Source organism: Papio anubis, chromosome 6 (assembly GCF_008728515.1).
Source record: "Papio anubis isolate 15944 chromosome 6, Panubis1.0, whole genome shotgun sequence".
Taxonomy (NCBI): domain Eukaryota; kingdom Metazoa; phylum Chordata; class Mammalia; order Primates; family Cercopithecidae; genus Papio; species Papio anubis.
Window position 1 is genome coordinate 45,444,087 of NC_044981.1, and position 13,551 is coordinate 45,457,637.

The following is a 13,551-nucleotide window of genomic DNA, read 5'->3' on the forward strand; positions in this document are numbered from 1 at the left end:
TAAGTGACCGAGGATAGTAGTATTTCCAAATAAGCAAATCTGGCAATTGAGGAAAGGTGGCCTGAATGAGTTCAGGCCACAGGCGAGTGAAAAAGAGGCATGTTAGTGAGCTGGCCCAGGGACTACTCTCCACCCTCTCTGGCATCACGGCCTTTACTTCTCCATGTGGAAGGCAAACAATCTAGTTATCTACTAATAACCCAAACATCAGAGAGGTTTGCAAAAATGTAAAGCAATAAATGTAAAAGTCTTCTCACTTTGTTTTGGAAAATATATTTTTCATAAGAATTTATATTATTTATGCTACCAAAAATGAGTTTTTATTATTTTTAAATGGATTAATAAACATTTTTAAATTTTGTCAGCTTTAATATTCACTAAGTAAGATATAGCAATTATGTTTGCACCAACCTAACAGTCATGTCTTATTGTTGTTTTAATGTGCATTTTTCTAATGATATAAAATGTTGAGCATCTTTTCATGTGCTTATTTGTTACGTGCATATCTTTTTGGTGAGGTATCTGTTAAGATCTTTAGCCACTTTTTGATTGGGTGGTTCATTTTCTTATTGACTGAGTTATAAGAGTACTTTGTATATTTTGGGTAACAGTCTTTTATCAGATATGTGTTTTGCACATTTTCTCCCGGTCTATGGCTTGTCTTCCCATTCTCTTGACACTGTCTTTTGCAGAGCAGTTTTTCTTTTTAATGAAGTCCAGCTTATCAATTGTTTCTTTCCAGTATTATGCCTTTGCTATTGTATCTAAAAAGTAATCACCAAACCCAAGGTCACCTAGATTTTTTTTAGTTATCTTGTAGGAGTTTCATAGTTTTGCATTTTATACTTAGGTCTACTTTTTCTCCATTGTATTACTTTTGCTCCTTTGTCAAAGACCAGTTGACTATATTTAGGTGGGTCTGTGTCTGAGCTCTCTTTTCTGTTACATTTATCTGTTTGTCTTTTCTTTCACCAATACCACCTTGTCTTGATTACTGTAGCTTTACAGTAAATCTTGAGGTCAGGTAATGGCAGTCCTCCAACCTGGTTCTACTTCTTCAGTATTGTGTTGATTATTCTGGGTTTTTGCCTTTTCATATAAACTTTAGGATTAATTTGTCAAAAATTCACAAAATAACTTGCCGAGATTTTGATTGGAATTGCAATGAATCTATTGATCAAGTTGAGAAGAACTGACATCTTGACACTCTTGAGTCTTCTTCTTTAATTTTTTTTTTTTTTTTTTTTGAGACAGAGTCTCGCTCTGTCACTCAAGCTGGGGTGCAGTGGTGCGATCTTGGCTCACTGCAAGCTCTGTCTCCCAGGTTCACGCCATTCTCCTGCCTCAGCCTCCCGAGCAGCTGGGACTACAGGCGCCCGCCACCACGCCTGGATAATTTTTTGTACTTTTAGTAGAGATGGGGTTTCACCCTGTTAGCCAGGATGGCCTCGATCTCCTGACCTCGTGATCTGCCCGCCTCGGCCTCCCAAAGTGCTGGGATTACAGGTGTGAGCCACCGTGCCTGGCCTCTTCTTTAATTTTAAAAAGCAGTTTGTAGTTCTCTTCATACATATTTTTTACATATTTTATATAATTTACACCTAAGTATTTCATTTTGAGGGTGCTAATGTAAACAGTATGGTATTATACTTTTTATTTCAAATTCTACTTGTTCATTGCTGGTATAAGGGAAAGCAATTAATTTTTTATATTAACCTTGTATCTTGTAACCTTGCTATAATTGCTTATCAGTTCCAGGAAGGATTTTTGTTTTTGTTTGGTTGATTTTTTTCATATTTTCTACACAGACAATCATATCATCTGTGAACAAAGATAGCTTTATTTATTTTATCCTCATCAGTATACCTTTTGTTTCCTTTGTTATCCTATTGCATTAGCTAGAACTTTCAGTATGACTTTGAAAAGGAGTGGTGAAAAGGTACATCCTTGCCTAGTTCTTGATCTTGTTGGGAAATCTTCTAGTTTCTTATAATTGAATATGATGTTAGCTGTAGGGTTTCCATACATATCTTTTATCAGGTTGAGCTTAGTGTCTGACATTAATCTGGGGAAAATTCTCAGGTGTTTTTTTTTTTTTTTTGATATGGAGTTTTGCCCTGTTGCCCAGGCTGCAGTGCAGTGGTGCGATCTCAGCTCACTGCAACCTCTACCTCTTGAGTTCAAGCAATTCTCGTGTCTCAGCCTCCCGAGTAGCTGGGATTACAGGTGCGCACCGCCACTCCTGATGAATTTTTTTGTACTTTCAGTAGAAATGGGGTTTCGCCATGTTGGCCAGGCTGGTCTTGAACTCCTGACCTCAAGTGATCCGACTCCCTGGGCCTCCCAAAGTGCTGGGATTACAGGTGTGAGCCAGGCCAATTCTCAGTTATTATTGCTTCTACTATTTATTCTGTTTCTTTCTCTCTTTCTTCTTCTGGTGTTCCCATTTTGCATGGAATACCTTTTTAGTTGTCTCACAGTTGTTGGGTATTGTGTTCTCGGTGTTTTTTTTTTTTTTTTTTTTTTCAGTATTTTTCTTTGCTTTTCAGTTTCAGAAGTTTCTATTGAAAAAATCCTCAAGTTCAGAGATTCTTTCTCAGCCTCATTCAGTCTACTAATAAGCCTATCAAAAGCAATCTCTGTTTCTGTTATGGTGTTTTGATCTCTAGCATTTCTTTTAAATTTTTTCTCAGGATTTCCATCTCTCTGCTTGCATTGCCCAACCATTTTTGCATGCTATCTACTTTATTTGTTAGGTTCCTGACATTTTAATCATAGTCACTTTAAATTTTCAGTCTGATAATTTCAACACCCCTGGTGTATCTAAGTCTCGTTCTGATGCTTGCTGTCTTTTCAAACTGTGTTGTTTGCCTTTCCGTATACCTTGTAAATTTTTGATAGTTAGTCATGAGGTACTGGGAAAAAAGAACTGGTGCAAATGGGCCATTAGTAATGTGGTGGTAAGCTGTGGAGGAAGGAGAAACATTCTATAGTCTTATAATTAGGTCATAGTCTTTTAACAAGACTGTGCCTCTAGACGATGAACTTTATAAATGCTTGTCAGTTTTCCCCGCTCCCAGGTGGGACAAGGTGGCTAGAGTAGGCTAGAGGTAGGTAGTTGCCTTCTCCCAGATCAGTTAGGCTCTGGTAAAATCCCAGCAGGTGAGGCTCTGGTTTAATAGTTTCCCTGAGGACAGGCCTTGCTGAGAAGAACAAAATGCTGTCGCATCTTTCCAAATGGCTGTTTTTCCCCTCCCCCTGCCAGAAGCATGAGGGAATTTTTCTTACTCGCTGTGAGAATCTCGTTACATTACTAGAGGTAAAACTGAGACAAGTGTGCCCCCCACCCCAATCATGGCTGGATCCCCCTGAAGTTTCTAACTCATCAGGTTGTCCACGTTGAGCCTCCAGCTTTGGTCCATCACAGTTTTGTCTTTCTACCCCAGCACTGATTCCCATGGAAGCCTCTGCTCCTGGGTTTCTGCTCTAGTAAGCTGTGATTCTCTGTATTTGCCTGTCTCTCTCTCCAACTGGGGGACAGCAGTTTGCCCTGTGACCTCGCTTCTGTTATTGGTTTTTCAGTCTGTTCAGCATTTTACTTGTTAAGACAAGAGTGGTGACTTCCAAGCTCCTTATGTGCTGGACCAGAAACTGGAAGTCTGCCCTAGCGTTTTTTAAGCCCCCTTCATCTCTTTGAATTTTATCCAGCCTGCTCACACTGGTCACAAACTCCTGGGTCACTGCTTTTTCACCATTTTAATCCAATATACTCTTAAGGTGCATTTAGAAAGAAGGAAAGTAAAAGCCAGTATGCATAGCATTCTGTGAGGTCTCTATGTTTTAATTCTCCCTTTAATTATAATCTTAAGTTACAGCTCTCCAGCTGATTTCATTTAGCAGAAGCTTGATGACCAATTCAGATGAAATACTTTCAAAAGTAAGATCATGGATGTTGGCTTACATTGAAATATCCTTCTCCCCCATCACTCCCCGCCACCCCGGTTAAATTCTTTATTTCACTCCAAGGCATACTGACTTCACTTTGCCCCCTCTTTATGGACGCAAAATACTAAGTAGCCTTGATTGAATCTTAGAATAGCCAGGCCCAGTTTTAAGGGCCTTACCTGCATGGCTTCACTTATTTATACCAATAACACTCCTGAAGTTGTTGTGAAAATTAAGTGTTTAGAAAGAGAAAGTGTTCAGTAAGCAGGACATGCTCAAGAAACAATGAACATTATTAAATCTTCTCAAATGCCTTGTGAGTTGCTTATTGCTATCATTCCCATTTTACAGATGAGAAAATAGATGTTAAACAACTCTCCAAGGTCACCCATGTGGCACAGCCAACCTTGGAACCCAGACACTCTGGCTTTTAACCACTATATTTACGACTTTGATTTACTAGAAATTTATGAAAGTTTTAGATAAGACAGACTTTTAATATTTTTATTTTAGACCCCAATGGTCTCTAAAATTGGGGAAATAATCCTGTGTATTTAATTCCCTTTCTTTGTTTTTTTCAGAAACAATTATAAATTAATTAATTTATAATGCCTTAATATTATCCTTATCAACATTGCAGAAAGGAGAGTAAAGAGTTGACAATCACCTGATATCATGGAAATTATATGGATCAGTCTTCCCCAAATATCTTCTCTCAAAAAATGAAAACCCTTTTCTGGTAAAATTATCGTTATTTTTTTCTGGATTATGGATTCTACAGGCTTCAAAACAAGATCAATTGATTTGGCTGACTTCATACACGTCAAAGTCATTTGACTGACTTCATACAAGGCCAAAACTCAAGTTAGATCCTTCAGGGGTCTTTCCACCAGAGTATGCATTTAGTTGGTGCACAGAAAACCTATGCCAAAAACATTATAAGCAGAAGTTAAAAGAGTCCACATATGTTCATGTTGCTGAGGTGTCAGTTATTATTAATTATAACAACCATGGTAACACTTTCACCTTAGGAGACCTTCTGCTCTGAAGATACAAACACATTTTACAATTCACAACCATCTCCTGCTATGGTCTGATTGTTTGTTCCCTGAACCCCATCCCAATTCATATGTTGAAACCTAATCATCAGATTAGAAGGTGGGGCCTTTAGTGCATGATTAGGTCATGAGGGCTCCATCCTCAAGAATGGGACTCATACCCTATAAAAAAGGTCCCAGAGAGATGCCTTTCCTTTCAGCCATGTGAGGACATACCATAGCTATCTATGAAGAATGGGCCCTCAGCAGACAATGAGTCTGCTGGCACTTTGATCTTGGACTTCCCAGCCTCCAAACTGTGAGCAACACATTTCTTTTTTCTTTCTTTCTTTTCTTTTCTTTTCTTTTCTTTTTTTTTTTTTTTTTGAAACAGAGACTCACTCTGTTACTTAAGCTGGAGTGCAATGGCACAATCTTGGCTCACTACAACCTCCACCTCCTGGGTTCAAGGGATTCTCATGCCTCAGCCTACCGAGTAGCTGGGATTACAGACATGCACTACTACACCTACTAATTTTGGTATTTTTAGTAGAGATGGGGTTTTACCATGTTGGCCAGGCTGGTCTCAAACTCCCAACCTCAGGTGATCCGCTTGCCTCAGCCTCCCAAAGTGCTGGGATTGCAGGCATGAGCCACCACACCCAGCAGTAAACAATGAATTTCTATTGTTTATAAATTAAACAGTCTAAGGAATTTTGCTATAGCAGCCCAAACTTCACATCCCACTGAATAACTGAATAGTTATTTTACTAACTGTGGTACTAAAATGATTAAGTACAGAGCTGAGATCAAAAACATAATGAAGGCCAGGCACTGTGGCTCACGCCTGCAATCCCAGCACTTCGTGAGGCCGAGGCGGGTGGATCACCTGAGGCCGAAGTTCAAGACCAGCCTGGCTAACTTAGTGAAACCCTGTCTATACTAAAACAATACAAAAAATTTAGCCAGTCATGGTGGTGCACTCCTGTAGTCCCAGCTACTCAGCAGGCTAAGGCAGGAGAATGTCTTGAACCTGGGAGGTAGAGGTTGCAGTGAACCCAAATTGTGCCACTGCGCTCCTGCTTGGATGAGAGAGCAATACTCTGTCTCAAAAAAGAAAAATAACAATAATGAAGTTAAGTTGGGGGAATCAGAAGCCTGTGTAGTTTGAAACTCAATAACAAATAGATTATTTAGTGAGTAAGCATTAGAGTCAAACTCAATTTTGCCTGAGAGTTACAGTTCCAAGTGTAACTAAGACAGTGTGAGAAGGCACCCAAGTTCTCAGAGCCAGCATACTCTTTAGGAATATGGTGTCATTTTCTTTTAGTAGCAGAGTAATACACCCTCAGTTAGAATAGATGGGAGCAGGAACCAGCTTTGGTTTCTTTTAATATGTACAATCAATGGGAAAAATAAATAAAAATGTAAAAGTAAACAGTGAAAAAAAAAAATCAAAAACGGAGCTGAAAGAAGAAATTAGGAGTTTTGTCGCAAATAAGAGAAGTTCCAGGAAAATTATTTTTAGGGAATTGGCAACAACTGAATTTGTACACATTGAAAGGAAAAAAAGAGAAAAGGGAAAGAAGCGCATTGCTCCAGGCCTAAGTTCTCTCTTACCAGTGTGCTTTGCAAACTCAAGACACACAGTGCTGAGGACTTACAAAAGGCTTGCCTTGGCAACTAAAACATCTTTCACGAAAGCAAATATAAATAGAAGTTATTTACAATTATTAAAAGGGAAGTGTTTAACTCATCACAAACTAAACTACTACTAGAAGAGTAAAAGGTCAAGAGTCGTACAGTACCAAACAGGACCTCCATGCAGAATGGCAGCATTGGGTGGGAATGCCACCTGGGAGGCTCTGGCAAATCTGATGACGAATAAGCAACACCTGACAAGGGGAGTGCTAACTGTCCCTCTGGGTATGATGATGTGCCAACGTGCCCAGAAGAATCTTCGGTTCATGGGGAGTGATGCTGAGTGCCTCATTTGCACATGCATTTAAGCAGAGTAAGCAGAACACGGAACAAAATCTGATGCAAAAATGCAAAAACCCAGATCTTGGCCCAGGAGCGAGAAACCTTTATTCTAAGATTGCTATTGGGTGAGACAAGTGAGAGGAAGTCCTTTGCTCCAGATATTTCTGTGACCTCCTTTTCAAGGCTCCGTGGTGAGGACTTGCAGATTTCTCTGTGTGGATGACAAATATTTTTAGCACACCGGAGCTATTTTTATGCTGAATGTGGATAGCAAATTGACCCTCCCTGACTCCCCCCAGCCCACATGGAAGGGATAAACAATCGCCACCTAACTCTTCACACTTTGGAAAGCACTCCTTCCTTTCACCATGATAATAATTCTGTAAGCAGAGCAGGAATGATTGGGGAGGACCTTGGTCACAGGGCAAAGCAGCAGCTGTCTTCTGTGCGTCTCATGTCTGCTTCGTCAGACCTGCAATAGCTGAAAAGAAAGAGAGAGAAAAGAAAATGTAAGAAAGACATTTCAAGGGAGAGGAAATGTCAGCAAGCCCATCTCAGTCTCCATCTCATAGCTTAGAGACTGGGGAAGATCATGCCTCATTTTTTGTTCTGTGTTGATGATGCTAGGTATTCAGAAGCAACTGCGTGTAGCCACAGGCGTTCGGCTGGCAAAATTGCTTGAGGCGTTTCTCTATAGCCCTCAGTGCCACCACAGACAGCAAAAGTGTTCAGAGAGGATTTTTTTCCTCTTTATTTGTATTTAATATATGTGGGGTCAAAGGTACATATTATTCTCTACAGTGCCAAGCACTTGGCAGATGGTGGAAAAACCCAGCACGGACAGCCAAAGCTCTGCTTTCAGGACTGGGGAATGGGCCAGGGGACAAATTACTGAGTGAGCCCCCACCAAGATGTAAACACAGGTGAGAAGGTTAAGTCACATGAGCATCAGGGATAGTCTTTTTACAAATAAGTTGTTGGGTTGAGCTTTAAAACCACAAAAACAACAGTGTGATTTGCAACAGGCCAAACAATATGGAAATGTACACTTAGCTATAAGGCCAAGTCTCCTCCCCTTCTATCCTTCCCTGACCTCCGGGTAACTGTTATTAATGGTTTCATATGTATTCTATCTACACTCTTCATTATAACCAAGCAAACATACATATGTATCATATTGAGATTTTTTTTTTCTTTACTCCACGTCTAATCCATCAGGAAATCCTTTAGCAATACTTTCAAAATACACACAGAATCTGAACACTCCCCCAATCCAGGGCCACCACCAGGTCGGAGCCTCACCATCTCTAGCCTAGTTTATTATGGTAGCCTCCTAAATGTTCTTCCTGTTCTCTTTAAGATTTTTTAAAACAAAAACTGCATGTCCCTTCCCTGCCTACATCCTCTGAACAGTCTCATTTGCCTCAGAGTCGAAGTCCTCTTTTTACCTGACAAGCCTACCCCATTGCTGTCCCTCAGCTGCATCTCCTACTCCTTCTGCCATGCATTCCATGCCATGGCCTGAGCTCTCCTGCTCACACTCCACCACAAACACACCAGGCACGCTGCCACCAACCATGAGCCTTTGCCACAGCTGGGCCTGTCTGTCTGAAAACCCTTCCACAAAGACCCGGATTACCCTGTCCCTCACTTCCTTCAACCCTTTGGTCAAATGTCACCTTTTCAGTGTGGCACACCCTGCAAACCCAATTTTAAATTTAAAATGTGTCCCGCTCTCCCTCCCCCTTAACTCCACTTTATTTTCTTAAATAAAGTAGAGTGACCTTCTAGTATACTGTGTAATTTACTGTAGTTAGTATTTACTGTTCTTCTCCCAACTAAGAGGTATGCACGATTTTCATCTGTTTTTCGGTATTCCAAAGGCCTAGATCAGTGCCTGGAACACAATAAATGTTGGATGACGAAGGAAAATGATTACATCATATCCCCATAGGTATGTGTTGCTATATTTTAGTCACTCTTGATAAGGAACTAAACAACAACAACAAAAGATCCCAACAAAGAACAAAGCTCATCATGTGGAATAGAACGAGGAAATTATACAAAGCAGGACCAGATGCCTCAACTCTAACATGTATTAAGACTAGACCTTTTAAAATGTAATAAACACCACCTTCTCTGAGTGTTGTCCGGTGTTGGTGGTACCACTGGAATACTGGAAATAAATAGCAATAACAGAATTAAATGCAAAATATCTGAAAAAATAATTAGGGTCAAGCCTCATGATTTAGGAAAAGTCACTCTCTTTTGGTGGGGAAAGAGTCTCACTCTATCACCCAGGCTGGAGTGCAGTGTCGCGATGTCAATTCACTGCAACCTCCACCTCCTGGGCTCAGGAGATTCTTGTGCCTCAGCCTTCCAGTCACTGGGATCACAGGTGCGCACAGGCTAATTTGTTTTATATTTTTAGTAGAGAAAGAGTTTTACCATGTTGGCCAGGCTGGTCTTTGACCTCAAGTGAGCCACTGCCTCGGCCTCCTAAAGTGCTAGGTTTACAGGCATGAGCCATTGGGCCTGGCCTTAGGAAAAGTCACTCTTAACTCTCTGATCTCTTTTTGAGCTAGCTTTCCAAAAACTGGGAGTTATCAATGCTAGCTCTATAGCACTATGAGAACTAACCCAGCCAAAGGGCTTTAGAGAGGAGAAAAGGAGAAATACTAGAAAAGTCTATGTGAGATCAAACCCCTCCACCCTCCACTGTGCTAATTCTGCCAGCTAGACACCTTTGTTGTAATTCATTTTGTTTATTGTTGCTCCGTTTATAGCCTCCGCATGCTGTGCAGTTGCTAGGGAAACAATAAAGGGTGTCAGATATGGCAAGCGTGAGGAAGGGATTAGAGTACCCACACTGCTGGGTGAAATTTATTTGGGTTACAGGAGGGGAGGAAATTCACTGCAGGAATTATTGTGATTGCTCTCATGTCTCTAACAGTCTATAAATATAGATGCCAGAGGTTCAAACCTCTCTCCTTGCTAGAGCTCAAGCGCCTTAAAAGACAATTGAGTCTGGTTGGAGGGAGGAGAGTCTTAGCAGGCATGCAACTGAAACATATTAAATTCAACGCAGCTGTTAAACACCTAGCTACTATTTTAAATGTCTCCATCCAGGCATATTTTTTTTTCTCATACTCTCCACTGCCCTCAGGAAATCAAATATTCTTTTGATATACACAAGATTATCATATGATTACTGCAGTATTGGTTCCACCGAGACAGTCAGACTAGCAGCTAGCCCCTCTCTTTCACCATTTGGTTAAATACTGCCCAGCATCCCAAATTCTTCCAGATCCAGGGTTTTGTCTCCTTCCGGGTGATGTGGTCTAGAAGTGAGAGTGGGAATGGAACAAAGCAATGTCGCGGGATCTAATCTGGCTGTTTCCCTGGCAACTTGCTGTTGAGTCAAATTCCAGCATGGATGGCTGAGTGGTACCTGTAAGAAGCAAATTTTGGGTTCATCCGTTCATTCATTCAATTCATCCAACAAATACTTATTAAACGTGTTAATATGTACCACAGACTGTGCCATCATGAGGATAATGACTTTAGTCTGGTGTTTCCTTAACGTTGTTATTGAACCATGCAAGGATTCATAAGCGTAGGCCCTACCCTTAATGATCATCTTCTCCTATAAGCGAGACACTGTTTACTTTTATAACTACAACTCAATGTAGAAAGTAATTGTTGCATAGGATTAACTTGGAGTATTGTTATCTGATAAAGTGGTGTCAGAAGTTCTGCCCATCTAGGGGTGAAGAAAGAGGTAGAATGTGGAAGGATCAAGCCTTATTGCACAGATAACACTAAAACTACACTTTGACTGGACGTGGTGGCTCATGCCTGCAATCTCAGCACTTTGCGAAGCTGAGGCAGGTGGATCACTTGAGATCAGGAGTTTGAGACCAGCCTGGCCAACATGGTGAAACCCCATCTTCTACTGAAAATACAAAAATTGCCCCGGCATGGTGGCACATGACTGTAGTCCTAGCTACTCAGGAGACTGAGGCAGGAGAATCACTTGAACCCAGGAGGCAGAGGTTGCAGTGAGCTGAGATGGCACCACTGCACTCCAGCCTGGGTGACAAAGCGAGACTCCATCTCAAAAATTAAAAAAAAAAAAATTAAAAAACAACAACAACATGTAAAAGGCGGATTTGGCCAGGCACGGTGGCTCACACCTGCAATCCCAACACTTCGGGAGGCTGAGGCAGGCGGATCACCTGAGGTTCGACACCAGCCTGGCCAATGTGTCCAAACCTAGTCTCTACGATAAATACAAAAATTAGCCGAGCATGGTAGCGGGCACCTGTAGTCCCAGCTACTTAAGAGGCTGAGGCAGGAGAATCACTTGAATCCAGGAGTGGGAGGTTGCAGTGAGCCAAGATTGTACCACTGCACTCCAGCCTGGGCGACAGAGCGAGACTCCATCTCAAAAACCTCAGGTGATCCGACTGAAAAAAAAAAAAAAAAAGGTGGATTTGCTGGTGAACAATAAAACAGGAAGTCAGAGGAAGAGAAAATGAAAAGGAAAGAGGAGAGGAAGTGACATTTGTGTTCGGATCTATAAAGAAGCTGCTAGAACCAAGATCAGTTCCTAAAAACCTAGAGAAATGTATGAAGTTTGACCCCACTTGCACATTCCTTCCCTGCTTGTGTCAGCTGCACATCAAGACTCCACCCCACCCCACCCCACTTTCACATCCTCTACTTTTCTAAAATTGGGAAGCTTTGAAACCAGATTCCTTCTCCACTCCCCTCCCCTGTCTTTTCTTCAGGGTACTTTCACTCCCAGCCCTTTTCCCTCCACGGTCAGATAATCTACTCTCGGGAAATGACTCACACCAAGGTATAAATTACCAGTATTGACACAGCATGTTACACTTAAGCAGACTGTTCACTTTACAAGATAAGTGGCCTTTATCCAAAGAAATGACGTTGGATCTCAGACTGCAGGGTGCTTGTAGGAGTGGGAAGCAAGCGTTGCTAGGAGGAATAGAAATGTTCATCTTTTCTGGATGTGGGGTCTACTCTCCCTTCTTCGTGTGTTTATTTTGGGTCTATCCTCCACTAAAGTTAAGTTCTCTGAGGGCAGTTTTATCCGTCTGATTAGAGTAGTGCCTGGGCAATAGTAGATACTCAAAAAATATTAACACTTGTTAACTGGCTTTTAGTGAATGCTGTCTGTTTCTAGTGCCCTGCAGCACAGATCTGATCAACTGAGGGAGAGAAGGGGAAGTAAGAAAGCCTGAAATTTAAAACTAAATATAATTTTATTTTAAATGAAGTACATGTTTATTGTTGAAAAAATTTAAACACAGAGAAGCAAAAATAAGAAAGTAAAAGGCATTCATAATTCTCTCTCCAGGATCAATTCTTGTTAAGATAGTGATGTAAACCCATCCAGATTTTTATCCATATCTATGCATACCAAAAAAGCACACTGTATTTAACATTCTACACTTGTTTTTAAAAATACAATAAATCATGATCATCTTGCCACGTAACAATATATTTTGTGTCCTTTGAAACGACTGCCTAATAATAATCTAGGCTGCTAGATATACCAGCAGACCCTATTCTACCAATTCTCTATTGCTGGAATCAGGTTGTTTCCAACTTTTCACTACTACTTGTAAAAACACAGCAAAGAATGTCTTTATCACAAAATCTTTGTGCTTATTTCCTCTTACAAGTGAAAATATTGTCATCATTACTCTTAAAACATTGACAATATTTATCAAATACACTCTCTGTGCCAGGTACTTTACAAAACATTATTTAATCCTCCCCTAAACCCTACTATTTACAGATGAGGAAACTGACTTTGGAGATGCTGAGTCATTTGTCTGAGGTTACCATTAGTCATATCTTTAATGTTTTTGATACCTATTGCCAAATTGTCTTCTGGAAACAGGGTTTGGAATGCTGTAGGGAATACTAGAAACCTGTTGTTTCAGATAAATCCTTCATGAAGGACAGATTACACAATCTCCTTTTAGTGAGCTATTCCCATTTTATCGGCCTGTCAACATTTGTTTTCTCCATATATTTACCCAAAACCTTTGTGATAATATAATTACCTTATACTACCAGGCAGTGAGGTATCCTTTTGATTCACAATCACATCAGACTGCATTCCAGAGAAGTAGAACATTCTGGGGCTCAGAGTCCTAAAACATGGGTTTGAACACTGATTTTATCTTTCCTGAAGTGAGGTCCTGAGACACATCAGTTTACTTACCCAAGACTTGGCTTTCATGTAAAATGGCAAAACTAATATGAACCTAAATGATCTCCCAGGGTTGTGATGGTGGGATGAGATGATGACATTGAAAAGAGCTTTGCATGCTGGAAAGAACAACAGAAATGCAAGGTATTATAATTTTCAATGGCATCATCATGATCATCCCCATCTTTAAATCAATTACCTTGCTCTTATTCAGGCCTTTGCTTTCTTAGACAGAACCAGCTTGCTTTTTGACACCAGTTCATATGTAAAACAAACATATTCTATGTAAATTCATATAGAATAAAGGGAACCATCTTTTACTGGCATCTGTTAGTAGTG

At 40.5% G+C, this 13,551-nt stretch overlaps 1 long non-coding RNA gene across 5 annotated transcripts in view; it reads right to left on the minus strand.

Annotated features, from left to right (window-relative positions):
• Positions 1-6,023: 6,023 nt before the first annotated feature.
• The window catches only part of LOC108585458, a 43,568-nt gene continuing 36,040 nt past the window's right edge, over positions 6,024-13,551 (minus strand). For 4 of the 5 annotated variants that reach the window (XR_002521571.2, XR_001901814.3, XR_001901819.3 and 1 more), the window contains 3 exons: positions 13,064-13,153; positions 7,299-7,446; positions 6,024-7,176 (listed from right to left, as the gene is read on the minus strand). This is a non-coding gene — a long non-coding RNA (uncharacterized LOC108585458). The remainder of the gene's footprint in view (positions 7,177-7,298; positions 7,447-13,063; positions 13,154-13,551) is intronic. The other variant, XR_001901820.3, reaches the window with a different exon arrangement.